Genomic DNA, 13,891 nt, shown 5'->3' with positions numbered 1-13,891 from the left:
GAAAAATGTAACAAGATTGAAGGGACTGAGCCCAGATGTCTTTAAAATGACTAATATCAGAGCAGATGTCCATAGCTCAGGAAAATGGGCTGTGAAGTCAGGTGAAACAAGGAAAGAGATCATATGGTTGATGGAGATACGAGAGGCAAACAGCAAGTTGTCCCTCCACTTGGGTCTGCCGTCCCATCGTGTCAGCTGAGGAAGCTGACACCGGTGGGAAATGTCCGATGAGATTTCCACAGAAGCTGCCAAGGCCCTAATATCCTGAAGGGGAGGGGCTGTTGATGAGCTCATTGAGAGGAGAACTGTGAAAGGGCCACAACCTTGTCAGAATTGGACATCTCCCCAGTCCAGAGTAAGGAAGGGACGAGAAAGGAAGAGCAGTAGATGGAGCAGATGTGCATAGAGCTCACAGTGATGCTCAATTGGATTAGACTCACTTACCTTAGAAGTGTCCAAGTGTGCCTTGGCAATCGTTGCCTCATAGGTATTCATTCATCCATCCATCTAGCCATCCATCCATCCATCCATCCATCCACCATCCATCGTGCACACATTCACAAGCCATCCATCCACCATTTATTCATCCATTCATCTCTCCCTCATCTATTCATTCACCATCCATCCATTATCCATCCATCCATCATCCTTCCATCCATCTAGCCATTCATCCATTCATCCATCCATCCATCCACCCACCTATCTATCCACCATGCATCCCTCATCTATCCATCCATCCAGTCATCTACTCATCTATACACTATCCAGCCAGGCAGCCATCATCCATCCCTCCTCCCACTATCCGTTCAAAATCCTGTCATTTATCCCCCATCCATGCAACATCTGTCCATCCTTCCATACATTGATCTATCTATCCATCTACTCATCTATCCACTATCCATCCATCACCCACCTAACCACCATCCATCCATCCACCCACCATCCATCCACCATCCTTCCATCCTTTCACCATACATTCACTACCTACTATCAATCCATCCACCTACTATCCACCCACCATCCTTCAGTCCTTCCATCAACCATCCACTATCCATTCATCCACCCACCCACCCACTATCCATTTATTCACCATCTATCTATCCATTTACTAGGTAATTTGGGAACATAGGATAAAAATTATTATGACTGTGTTGCCGGACCTTCCTCTGCCCTGACACTGTTGAGGGCCCCAGATCCTCTAAACCATTACCATTGTCAAGCTCTGTCCCCTGAAATCAAGTGCAGTTTTGTTCCGATGATGAGCACACATATTCATGCTATTCCCAAGATCTTGGACATGGCCACCCACCAGGATCTGCTTTCCCAGCACCAGCTCCTACCTCATCCCTGTGTCTTCTGCGGCTCACGTTCCTTGAGAGGCTGAGGTTAAATCTCAGGACTGAATGAAACAATCCTTTCATGGGTGAGGGAGAGGGAAGATCCAGACATGGGCATATACCAGAGAAAAGGCAAAGAGAGGGGACCACTTGTCTCCTCAGGCCCAGGTGGACAAGAGTTAGGCTGGAAAGCTGACAATCACTCAGAGAGGAAAGGTGGACATGGGGAGACAAATGGGCAGAGAGGGGGAAGAAATGCTGGACTCTTTAGTGGGAGGTCAGGTGTTAGGGAGGCCTGGAGCCCAGGGCCGAGTGTCAGGGCAGTCCAGGTCACAAAAATACCAAGAAGAGGCGCAGAGGGGAGGTGAGGCTGTGATGGTCTCCATGTAGGGACTGGGAACTTGGTGTCATCTAGATATTTGCAGACCTCAAATATTGTTTCAACAGCACTATGGATTTTGGAAATTTATAACATGTTTGATAATAATGTGTTTGACTTTTAATATTGACCACAGTGTAGTACCTTGCAAAATATAAACACATAATAGGGACAACATTCTTCACATTAATAGGTAGACTTAGAATATGCAAAGTTCCTTCCAAACCATGACTTTGCTGAAGAAACTCCATCTTAGAAAGGCTACCTGACTTGCCCATAATTTCACCAGAAGTAAGGGGTTGGCAGGGACCTATGGTGGATGAAAATCTGTCCAAGGCCTCACTGAACTCCCCACTCACGCAGTGGTCAGGAAGATTCTCTGCTCTCCCTGGGAGACATCACCAAAGACACGAGAGGAAACTCTGGCCCAAGCTCACCTGATGCTCAGAATAACAGAATTGAGACTCTAAGCCAGTGAAAGTGGCTGACCTGGGACCTGTACAGGCCAACTGCTCATCCCTACTGATATTCTCACCTCACCTTTTCAGTGTGGGTGGGAATAAACTGGGTCCCCTCTTCTCATAGCCAGAGAGCAGACTTAGCCATGCTTTCAGGAGGGAGGGCTGCATGGCCCAGTGGGAGGCCCTCTATCTGTTCCCTGCTCACCTGGCCTGCCAGCTGCCCTTTTATCCTCTGGCTTAGGCTGACCTGCAGACAGGATCCTGCCGCTCCCTCACCTTCATAAAGGCCCTTCAAGTTTGCCATGTAGGTGGTGATTATATTGTTTGGATCCTGTGAATGGATGTTCTTAAACTTTTGTAATTAGCCATCATTACTCTTGGGTTTGATTCCTTTTGAAAAAACATATCTGGAAGGGAGAATGTCATCAGAATGGGAAGTAGTAAACATCTGCATTGAGAGTTAGCAAGATAAAACAATGGCTTCCTTGTGTGTATCCTCCACCTCCCCTTGGCCTTTATTGTATGAGCCCCAGGGATCCTCAACAAGCCCCGTCCCTCGAGCATCCCTGGGAGAGTTGGTCCAGTCCAGGCTACAGATCCCACCTTGGAGCTGACGTCCCCTCACCTTTCCTTTCCCGCCAGACCTCCTGAACTCCAAGCAAAGCATCCAGCCCGCTCTAAACATCCCCACAAGGATGCCCACGGCTCCCATTGCAGTTGCCTTTCTCCCTGCAGGCGGAATTGATCTCATTCCTCTCAAATGTACCCTGGCTCCTGTGTTCTGTATTTTCACCACTGCTCCCAGTGAGGCCCTGGGAGACCTCGCTGACCCTCTGTACCCTTCACTTCTGTTCCTCACACCACCTGGGGGCTTGCTCAGATGCATGCCCGCAGTCCACCTCCTCCCTCTGCTGCTGCTGCCCCTTTCCTACCTCGAGACTTGGAAGCATTGGGATGAGATCTCTGACTGAAATATCCTGAGTGGCCTCTGCTTTCCCTGTCCCTCATTCCTCCTCCATTTTGCTCCCAGAACTTTCCACCAAATGCAAATGGCATCACTTTGCCCCTGTGCATGTGCATGTGTGAAGTGTGTTTGTGTGCATGTATGTGTATCTGCATATGTGTCTATCTATGTGTGCATTCGTGTATGCATTTGTACACAAATTTACATGTTCATTCGTGCACATGAATATCCATATGTAGGCATGTACACATGTGTGCACATGCACATGTGTGTATATGTCTCTCTGTGTGCATAATACTCTCTATGTGTAACTGAGTGTGTGCATGTGCACAATTGCGTATGTGTCTCTCTGTGTTTATATTGTGCTGCAAGTGTGTCTGTATGTGAGTGTGTGTGTGTGTGCCTGGGTATGGTAAGGGGAGGCTCCACAACATTCCCACTGCTACCCGGTCCAGTTCTTGCTGAAAAGGGTGGAGGGACCTATGGTGAATGGAAACCTGTCCAAGGCCTCACTGAGGTCCCCACTCCACTAGAGGGCAGGAAGATGCTCTGCTGTGCCTGGGAGATGTCACCAAGGACACGAGAAAACTCTGGCCCAGGTCCATGTGGGGCTCAGAATAACAGGACTGAGACCCTAACCAAGTGCAGGTAGGTACCCAGTTCTTGCTCCAAAGGATTCATGATTCCACCTTTACCAGGCCCCAGAACCCTCCAGCCCTGGCCATGCTGCTCCTCTGCTGGACGTTCATCACCGCTGCTGGTGGTCCCGACAAAGGTCAGGTTTGACTATTCACAATAGTCAAAGGGTGGAAACAACCCTGATGTCCACCAGCTGAAGAATGGATGACCAAATGCGATCTATCCAAGCAATGGGATATCATTCACTCATAAAGCAAATGAAGTTCTGACACAGCTGCAACATGGATGGACCTTGGAAACGTGATACTGGGTGGAAGAAGGCAGACACCAAAGGCCACATATTGCAGGATTCCATTTATGAGAATGTTCAGAATTGGCAAATCCAGGGAGCGAGGAAGTAGATTAGTGATTGCCAGGGGTCACAGAAGGGGGAGGAATAAGAAGTGACTGCCAAAGCCTGAGGAATCTTTATGGGGTGATGAAAATATTCTGGAATTAGTGACGGGGGTGAGGGTGAGGTTGTGCCTCTCAGAAGGAGATGAGAGGAGTTGTGTGGAGTTTCTGAACTTGATGTGGAGCGAAAGTGCAGTGGTCAGTGATGGTAGCTGGCCAAGTGGCCTAGGCAATCCCCACCTGTGGCCTGGGTCCCCTCAAGGCTGACCCTAGAAGGGGTGAGTTGAGGTCAGTGAGCCCCCACAGAGGCAGCTCCTCGGCAGTGGGGAGTCATTTCCTTCTGCTGAGTTGCACAGCAGGGCCTTTTAAGTGCAGGGCTGACCTGAACTGGGTCCCTCAGGAGGAGACCAGCCTGATTCCTGCTCTAGATGGTTCTTCTCAACCCCTTCTTAACTAGAGGTCAGGGGTCGAGTGCTCATCTGTGCAGACGTGGTGCTCCCATGTGTGGTGAGCGTGAGTAGACATACACTGCCCTCTGACCAGCAAGTAAACAGGAACATCTGGGTCATCCATCTGGGCCCCACTGAGATGGAGGGGGTCTCAGGGTGTGTGGCATAGAGAAGAAACTACCGAAGGGTGGGTGTGTGGGTCAGTCTGGCCCTAGGACCAGCTACAGAGGGTCAGGGGCTGTGGTTTGACCGCTGTCGTCTCCCTTCTGAGTGTCCTCTTGAAAGGAGGATTCCCAGGACCTGGAGGAGCTGCTCCCTAAAGGCGAGCAGAGGTGTTTACATGCGCTCAGGACATGACAGGTGGGCTATAGTGTCCACGCAGGGTGACGCTCTGAGCCCCTTCAGGAGCGAGCCTGCCAATGAGCTGCAAGGATGACAGTTGGCTAAAGACACCAGTGGCAGCACCCCAGGACCGAGCCCATTGGGAGTTTGGGGAGGAGAGTGCTGAGCTGGCCTTTCCACCATGCAGGCTCCTCCATGGGCAGCCATTTCTCCCAACTCCCCGCTGGGCCAGCTAGGCTCCTTAGAGGGTCTCCTGCTTCATTTGGCTTCCTCCCTCCTGATCTTTCTCAGGTAGCAACCCAGAGGCCCCTCTTGCTCTCTTACTCAGCTCAGTGGCCGCTTCTCAGAGGAACAGACTGTGCAAGAAACCAGGTAAACAAACCAGGAGGAGAAAGGGAGAAATAGAAGTGTCATGTCTGCAGGAAAGATCAACTCTATGTGGGGTCCACTTCTTATTCTTTCCGTCTGTCCACCCATTGCTCTGAGGCCACGACAGCTAGGACCTCAGACTTGGGCCTGTTTGGGGTGGTTTCATTTCAGGGACGCTCCTTGGGCTCCACCCAGAATGAAGTCCAGGTGCGGAGTAAAGCATGGTGGTTTGACCACAGGGACTTGAGTCCCCAGCATGCCAACTGCCTCTCTGAGAAAGTCTGCAGTCTTCCTGGGGCCCGTATAGGGTCCTGTCCCATGGGAAGTGTGGTTTGCAGGATTCTGTTAAGATTCCACTTGTTCTGCCCCATCTTGTCCATGAAGGTCCTCCCCAGACACAAGGCCCTGCAGGGTCCAGGAATCTACCGAAGACAACTGCCCAGCACAGACCGGGCACCTGGACAGCCTTCAGGCAGGGCCAAGGCTGTTGTGGGGCAGACAGTGTTGGGGCAGGTACTGGACTTGGATTCCCAGACCAAAGAAAAGACTCCATGTAGGAACTCTGCTGCCCTCCAACTAGGAAGACAGACCCTGAAAATAGGCTCTGTATGAGCCCGGGAGCCGGTCACAGGGATTCCTCAGTTCTGCCCACTTGTTCTCCAGCTGGAGAGACATGTCCTGGGGCAGATCTGCTGAGGATTGTCACCTGTCAGATCTTAGCATCCCTACCCCAAGTCTTAACCTCTCGACCCTTGAGGACCCTGCACCGTGACCCTGGCCAGCCCACAGCCCCTCCTCTGCACAACCCCCTGGGACAGCCACATCAGAGGCACACCACTGCTTAGGGGCAGGTCAGCACCAAGTAGACACATGACACTGGGCCCTGGAATCCCAGGACAGGGGCGTGCGGGCACAGAGGCTTCCACTGGCTACCTCCTCCCAGGCTCCTGCCTTGATGGCCTTGTGCCATTGCAGGGACAGTGGTATAAGGACTGTCATCCTTATGGAAGCTGAAAACACAAAGCCAAGGCAGTTGTAACCTGTGATTGCTGGACCCCTGGGCACCGCCTCAACCTGTGGGGGGCTTGCACTATGCAGGGACTCCAGACTTTGTATTTCATTGTCAAGGAAGGAACATACACATGCCAGGGTCCCAGAAGTCTGCATCTGGGGCCTGCTGTGTCCAGGAGAGGCTCAGGGATACTGGCCATCCCACCGGGGACCTTGGGCCTGGGACTTTGGAAGGTACACTGACCCTGCAAGAAGGGAGCTCCTGGCACCCCCCTGTCTCTAGGGAAGCTGGGCTGCGTTCACCTCTCCCACCACAAGCAAGGAGACCCTGACCTCAGTTGGCTGGCTGTCACTGCAAAGCCCCGGGGGCATTTGGGAAACCATAGTGATGACATTACAATTGTGAACAAGGTTCCTCTTGAAGTGGCTCCCTCCCCAGGGGCAGTGCATGTGTCCAGCCAGGCCTAGGGGGAAGGGGCAGGAGCAGAGTGCCACCCAGGCTGGGATTCCAGGGTCCTGCTGTCCCCATCCTGATGGCCTGTGGAAGCCTGGTCTCCTGCCTGCACCCTCAAAGGCAGCCTCCTAGCACTCCTGTCACCACATCTAGGCATTTGGGAATCAGGGGCCAGGTGATCCCCACCTGCATACATGTCATCACCTCTGGGCTGTATCCGACCCTGTTATCTTCACATCCCTTCTCCCCAACCACGTGACCACCCAGAACCTGAGCTGCTTGGGTGTCAGACCTGTCCCCCATTAGACCCTTGGTCAGAGCTGTAGCACCCATCCCTCGGCCTGGACCCTAATGCCCATTGGATTGGTCTAACTCTCAAGGAGAATGCAGACATAGATGGGTCCTCCTGTCCTGCCTTCTCTAGCTTGCCCACTTCCTCCCAGTTCCCAGCCCACGCGAGGGACCCCACAGACAGGCAGAGTCACCAGGAACTGCTGAAGCTCTTTATGTGGAACTAGGAGAGGGGATGCATGGCTGGGGGAGGAAGGGGAGTCAAGGTAACTGGAGGGGCAGAGCAGGTCAGGCTCTAGAGGCAGGGGCTCCTTCCATGTACTGCAGTACAGAGGGTCCTGGTGGTGTCGCCCTGGGGCTGCTGTGGGGTCCTGGTGCCCCCTGCCCTAGGAAGAAGGGAGAGGGTCAGTGAGTCCAGGACAGGGGCGGGGAGGGGGGGCAGGCGTGGGGTTCTCAGGGGTGGCAGTGTTGGGGGGCACATGTAATGCTCTCAGGGCTGCTGCATGGAGGGCAGGTTCCCACTTCCACCAGGTGCATGGGTGTGGTGGAGGACAGACCCTGGCCCATTGGTCCCAAGTTACAGAGACAGAGAAAAAGGAGTCTCTAAATGTCCCAGGAATGATGTTCGGGGACAGACATCCCAAGTAAGGATCAAATCCCAGAGGGATCTCAGAGCAGACAAGGCTCTGCCTGGCTCACATGGAGTCCCTCTTGTCTCCACCTTAGGGGTGCCTTGGTGACTCCTGACATCCCTTTGAACCCAGGACTCTTGTTTGCTTCAAGGGTCACTTACCCTAGTCACTTTCAGGAATGCAGCTTTCTGTAGAAACCAAGGAAAATTCAGCAATGAGAAGAGACCCTGGCCAAGGGCCCAGACCCCATCAAGCCGCAGCTCTGACACCAATAACAAAGACCTGGAGTGGGGCCCTTGTGCCCCTGTGACACATCGCAGCGCTGATGTCTCCCCCATGGGGGGGAAGGGGAGAGGAAGGTCATGGGGGACACAGAGGGACTTGAAGGGCACAGTGGAACACAAGGAACCTGTTGGGGACACAGGGAGCGACATGGGGGACAGAGGGGGATGCAGAGTGGACACGGAACCTGGGCAGAGTTGTACTCTTACTCGTCTGGACGGGCATGATGATGTTGTCCTGTGGCAAACCCGTGTGCTCTGTGAATTTCTTAAATTCTTCCAGGGCTTCCAGGCTCATGTCGGGATTTCCACTTGTAGGCGAGGTGACCAGGTGAGCCCCAGGTTCAGGAAGCAGACCCCAAGAGGAGACAGCACCTCCCAGCACTTGGGGGGCTTTGTCCTGTAATGGCTGAGGCTGAGATGGAGGGTTCCGCCTGAAAGTGGATACAGATTAGGCCCAGAGGAGACAGGCCACCACCCAGGTGACAGGTTCCTGTAAAGGAGGATAGCCAGGGAGACACTCCGAGAAACCGAGGTCCCCTTGGGTCCCAGGCCCACTCTCAAAGCCAAGCTGCAGGGTCACACCCCGGACCTGGAAGAAGCTGATGGCCTGGAGGAAGCTGATGGCCTGGAGGAATTGTGATGCTCTCTGGCCAGAGAATTCTTGGGCTTCATCCCACTCTGGAGGGTCGTTGCTCCAAGAAGACCTCTGTCAGCAACAGTGCACTCCCCAATGCTGACCTGGTCTCACGCCCCAGACCCCAGGAGATGGGACTTTGCAGCTGTGTCCATATCCCGTTTGTGAGAAGTCAGGTCACTGTGGGAATTCAGACTGACAACCCCAGGGCAGCAAATTGTGCCAGGCCCCCAAAGACAGAAGCAGGGTGTTCATATTCCCCAGAATCAGGACTGAAGCCAGTTCCACTGGCTTCTAGCAGCAGAGCCTGTGGGGTTGGGTCAAGAGAGGCGGATCTCTGAGGACCTGTGACAGCAGCCTCTTACCCACGAGTTTTCCCTTGCGGATTGCTTTCCCTCTGAGCTGGCTCTCACAGTAAAAGATGTGGTGGTCCTTCACTGGCAAGTCCAGGATGTACATGTGTGTCTTGCCCCCATCTGCAGACAGAGAGAAAATTGGTCTTTAGAGTCTTCATTCCTGCAGAAAATATTTGAGGCATTAGGGAACATTCTGGAACGTTTCACCTTCTCGGCCACCCTAACTATACTGACTGCCCTGCAATCCAGGTGCGCAAGCTGGTCCTATGCCCAGGACACACTGCTGCTCAGAACCATGGACCCCACACTGGAGAGGGAGACTACTCATGAGGAAGGTTCCAACCCAAGCAGTGGAGTCACTAGAGGCCAGAAGACATCAGAGGCTGGGCTCTGTCCTTTGTTCTCCCAGCACCTGCCCCGCCCTGCATCCTCATCCTCAACCTTTGGTTTCTCTGCAAGCTTCACTGCTAGGGACCATCCGGAGGGAGGGTTTGGTACTGTCACCCCTGCTGTGGAGAAACCTGTCCAATGTCAGGACAGGGAGGCTCCTGGGAAGGGAGTGGTTAGCTGCTCCTGGGAGGGGACAGGGCAGGGACTGCCGGGCAGCAAGGCGGCCTCAGGGGAAGGGGAGGCCTGGGCTCTGGCGCGGAATGTGACACAGCCTGGTCTGGACTCACGGGCGCTGTATCTGCCAGGCTCCTCAGTTTGGTGCATCACAACTCTCTTCTCGTGGCACTGGTCCCCTTTCCTGGAAAACGGGAGGCAGAGGGAGAGGCTGTCGGGAAACACACTCGAGCCAACCTGAGCTCACCTGGCACATGGGCCTCTGCCCTGGTGTCCCCACAAGTTCCATTGTCATCCCCCACAGTCTGGACTCTTTGCCTTCAAGGTCAGGGGGACATTCATTTTACCCACATCCCAAAGTGGGATGGGAAGAGGCACGAAGAGGGGCTGCTCTGGGCCACCTCACAGCCTGGGGAGAGAGAGGAGGAGGGGAGAGCAGGACCCTTGGGAGGCAACACTCACATGAAGGTGACCGTGGCCTCCAAGTCTCCACCATCCAGGGCAGTGACTGTCAAGGGGGACATCTTCTTGGGCCGCTTCTCCTTAGGCAGGTCCTTGCCAGCCACCATGGCATTCACATACCACATCCCTATGAACTGAGCAGGGTGGGGGCTGTGAGTCCAGCACAGACACGGCCCAGAATCTCCTCCTCACCCCACTACCCCGATCCCCGGTGCATGGGCTGCAGCCATCACCAGACATCCCCAGCACCCCAGCTGCTGTCCTCCAAAGGCTGGCTGGGTCCCACACATCCACACCCTGGGCTCTGTTAGAACAAGCCCAGCACTCAGGGCTCCCTGCCCTAAACAGAGGCAGGGGGTCTTCGACCCATGAATCTCTTCTCTGCTGGGACTGTGCCCTGGCCCTGGATGAGTCTCTACTCCACAGGGTCCTCAGTGCCTCTGGGTTCCCAAGGTGTCAGATCAACAGTCCCTATGCTGAACCCACTCCCCTGCTTCAGCCTCTGGGCCCAATGAGGAGGCCTGTCTGAAGACACAAGAACAGAGCCTCCTGCTCCTCTGACCACGCTCTGCAGGGAGCACAGGGTCAGACCTACGACCTTGAATGATACCTCCTAATACAAGGCCCCTGGTCACTGCTGGCCAAGAGGTAGTCACCACATTTCCCCTATACCTCTCTCCCTGCCCTTCCCTGGGCTCACATTCTCTTTCTCCAAGGGGAAGAGCAGAGGGTCCTGGGCCTGCAGGGCTGTGATCAGGCCGAGAATGATGGTCAGGAACAGTACCTTCATCTCCAGGGATCAGCTGCCGGCAGGTTACTGGGGTCTGGAGGAGGCTGTGCGAGGTCCTCACAGCGCTGCCCTTTATGCCTAGCTCGGCTCCTGCCCATGAACACTTGGCACTGTCCACACCCCTCCCACCTAGCATCCCAGCCAATTCTGCATCAGGGGAGGTGGACTGTCATTATTGTTGGAATATAATGAGTGACAATTAAATGCCACAACAGAATAAAAGACATATAATACCATCCCTTTTTTGTGCCTCCCAGGGTGCTTACTCCAGGTGAGCCATCTGGATGAGGACATTATCAGAAGGGGCAGGGGTGCGTATCTGCACTCCCAGTCATGGAGGGAAGGCCAAGGGCTTCCTTACCCTCCCACCCATCCCCCTCCCCCAGGATCCCAGGGCTGGATCTTCAGCCAGTTCTCTGGTAAGTGGCCCCTCACTGCTGAGGGGAGAGGGACTGAGCTTTAGAACTGCCGAGACAGGGTGTGCAATCAGCTGAGTCCCACAGGGTCCCCACAGTCTAAGCTCTCACCTGCCCTGGGGCCCCTGCATTTGCTCATCCTGGGCCTGGGACCCTCACGCCACATCTTCCTGGCACTGGGGGCACTATTTTATGTCTCAGGATCAGTTTAAATATCACCTCCTCAGAGGGGCCTCCCCAGGCCACAGGAGGGAGAGATATGGCCATGCCGCCCCTTTCATTCTGGACCCCGAGGCCAGGCTGTGTTTCCCAGAGAGCACTCATTACTCTCTGGATCGTCTGCTCATTTCTCCCCATGAGTGTTCAGTGCCCATCTTCTCTGTTAGAATTAAGTTCCTCAAAGGGAAAGGCTTGATTCCCGGGTCTCACGAGTTCCATGGCCTGTGGGGAGGAGCTCCATCCACGTGCTAGGTGCTCTTGGTCGTTAGTTCACTCAAGGATAAACGAGATACTGAATCTCTTTGAGACTCAGAGGATTCCTCCCCCACAGGGGCACCCACAACTTTGACCACTTTGGATCTTTGTAAGGCTCTGCTGAGTGGGCCTGCAAAGACCCGGCTCCCCTGACGTGTACAAAACTCAGTGAATGAGGGCTCTTCCCTCCTTCTGCCTGGAGTGGGACCAGGGACCAGGATCCATCAGAGCCTGTCCAAACCCACAATACTGCAAGTTGCTTGCATTCATTCTTCTAGAACCCCGACTTTCCAAAATGCTTTCACCTCCCTCCTCAGCTTTGACTGCCTCATGTACCATAAGACAGGCCTCACATCTCATTCCCTTTGGATAAATGGGCTGAGTGAGGCACAAACAGGCCACAAGGAGCCTGTGCTCTGAGTTCATGGTTAAGCACACTTGGGCACCTGGCTCTCTTGGCCTCAGTCCTGGCTGCCTTCTGAGCAAGAATTTGGCCTTCTCCCTCCCTGACCCTGTACATCCTGGGCTTGACTCATCTCGCCTGAGACCCACAGCTGACGTAGGCCCTGTACACAGGTGCTGCAGCCACACAAGGGCAGCTTTGTGCCTCTCTGGCAGAACATTGGACACCACTGTCGATTGCACACCCCCAAGTACTCACTAAATAACAATAATTAGCCCTCTTTAATAAACCCCTGGGGGATTGTACTGAGGGTGCTGGCACGATCCAGTAATCAACTGCCAGCTTGGAAGGTGCTGCTGAGCAGAAAGCCTTCCCTCCTGGGAGAAGGAAAGGGTGAGGCCAGTGCACTTTAGGACCAGAGATTAGTAAACATGCTGGAGCCTCTATGTCAATGGGAGAGCTTTTCCTGTGTCCTGTTCTTGTTGACTTTACCCCAGAGACCTTGATTTCCCTCATTATATGGAGTCACTCATCTAAGCATATTATGACATTGACAAATTTAATTCCATCCTTGAAAAAGATGATGGAACACCATGTAGGGGTCGTTGGGAGTACAGGGCTGTCCCCATGAACCCTATGCTTACTGCAGTTGGAGGTTTCCAGGGGCTGCCTGACGTCCACCATCTTGTGCTGTGCCCCAGCAGATGAACTCTGCAGAGTTTTCCAATTGTGTGGGGGATTTTTTGGACACTGGATGTGTTCAACTGGTGGTAGACACCACTGGGAGAACAGCGGCAGGAGGGGAGACCTATCTCCGCCCCCCAGTACCCAATGGCCTGAGGCATTTCTTTGGATGGCTGCATCCCTTTATGATGGGAGACCCTCATACCACCCACACCATGATGACTGCCTCTACTCCACAGCTGTAGCTCTCATCACTTCTGTTGACACCTCTCGCAACCTCTCCTTTGAATCTCAGAGTGGTCAAAGCTCCTCACAGCTGCTACTTCCCAGATGTCTCACTAACGGGGACAATGTCTGGGCCTTCCTTGGCATATGGGAACAAGAAGGTTTTCATGGCACTACCAAACAATCACCAAGACCAGAGGGCTTGCTGGCTGGGATAGGTGGACATGGAGAAGTGGCAGGAGAGGAGGCAGGATGGATGCCAGTTAAGGCCCCAAGACCACCCGGAAAGCTGGGACTGTACCTTGTTTCTACTAACCATCTCCCTTCACTATTTTAGAGATTGTGGCTGGTTGCCAACCTAAAGCCTCAGTTCCAGAATTTGCCAGAACAGATTTGGTTTGGAGCATGAGTGCATCAGTGCAGTGCAAGGGGTGGACTATGGTTGACAGTGCTGATGGCCCAGCCCCTCAGCCCACTGCAGCTGCAGTTCCTGCACACTGAGAGGGTCACAGCTTCCCATCTCAATGCCTGCATCCTCTGTTCCCCTGTGCTTCCCATGACACACATGGTGACCAGAAGTGCGGGTGAATTCACCTACCGAGTCAGTAGAGATGGTAACTGATGGGCTAATAGTCCTAAGCTCCTTGTTCCCCATGGGGCAGTCTTGAGATGGTTCCACCCTATTTCTCAGACGATCTTCAGGAAGACTGAGTCCCAGTTGCCCACAATAGTGACCATCTCATTAGCATACCCTTTATTGGATTTTCTACCTTCCCCATCTCACGTGATCTCAGACTTCTCCTTCTGGAACTGTGAGAGAATGAATGTTTATTTTTTAGCCACCTGGCTTATAGCACTATTTACAGCAGCCTTAGGAA

The 13,891-nt window shown here is 53.6% G+C and overlaps 1 protein-coding gene and 1 long non-coding RNA gene across 14 annotated transcripts in view; one reads left to right on the top strand and one right to left on the bottom strand.

Annotated features, from left to right (window-relative positions):
• Nucleotides 1-13,891, top strand: part of LOC138920481 (proton myo-inositol cotransporter-like) — a 165,277-nt gene that overhangs the window by 50,660 nt on the left and 100,726 nt on the right. The gene's annotated exons all lie outside the window — the stretch shown is intronic.
• On the bottom strand, nucleotides 7,288-9,746 carry LOC138920487 (uncharacterized). The gene is made up of 2 exons (XR_011431723.1): nucleotides 9,673-9,746; nucleotides 7,288-9,115 (listed from the first exon to the last, which is right to left on the bottom strand). It is a non-coding gene; the product is annotated as an uncharacterized lncRNA (long non-coding RNA).

The sequence above is a fragment of the Equus caballus genome, chromosome 23 (assembly GCF_041296265.1).
Source record: "Equus caballus isolate H_3958 breed thoroughbred chromosome 23, TB-T2T, whole genome shotgun sequence".
Lineage (NCBI taxonomy): Eukaryota > Metazoa > Chordata > Mammalia > Perissodactyla > Equidae > Equus > Equus caballus.
Note: the sequence above shows the minus strand (reverse complement) of the source record. Positions and strands in the feature narration are given on the sequence as shown.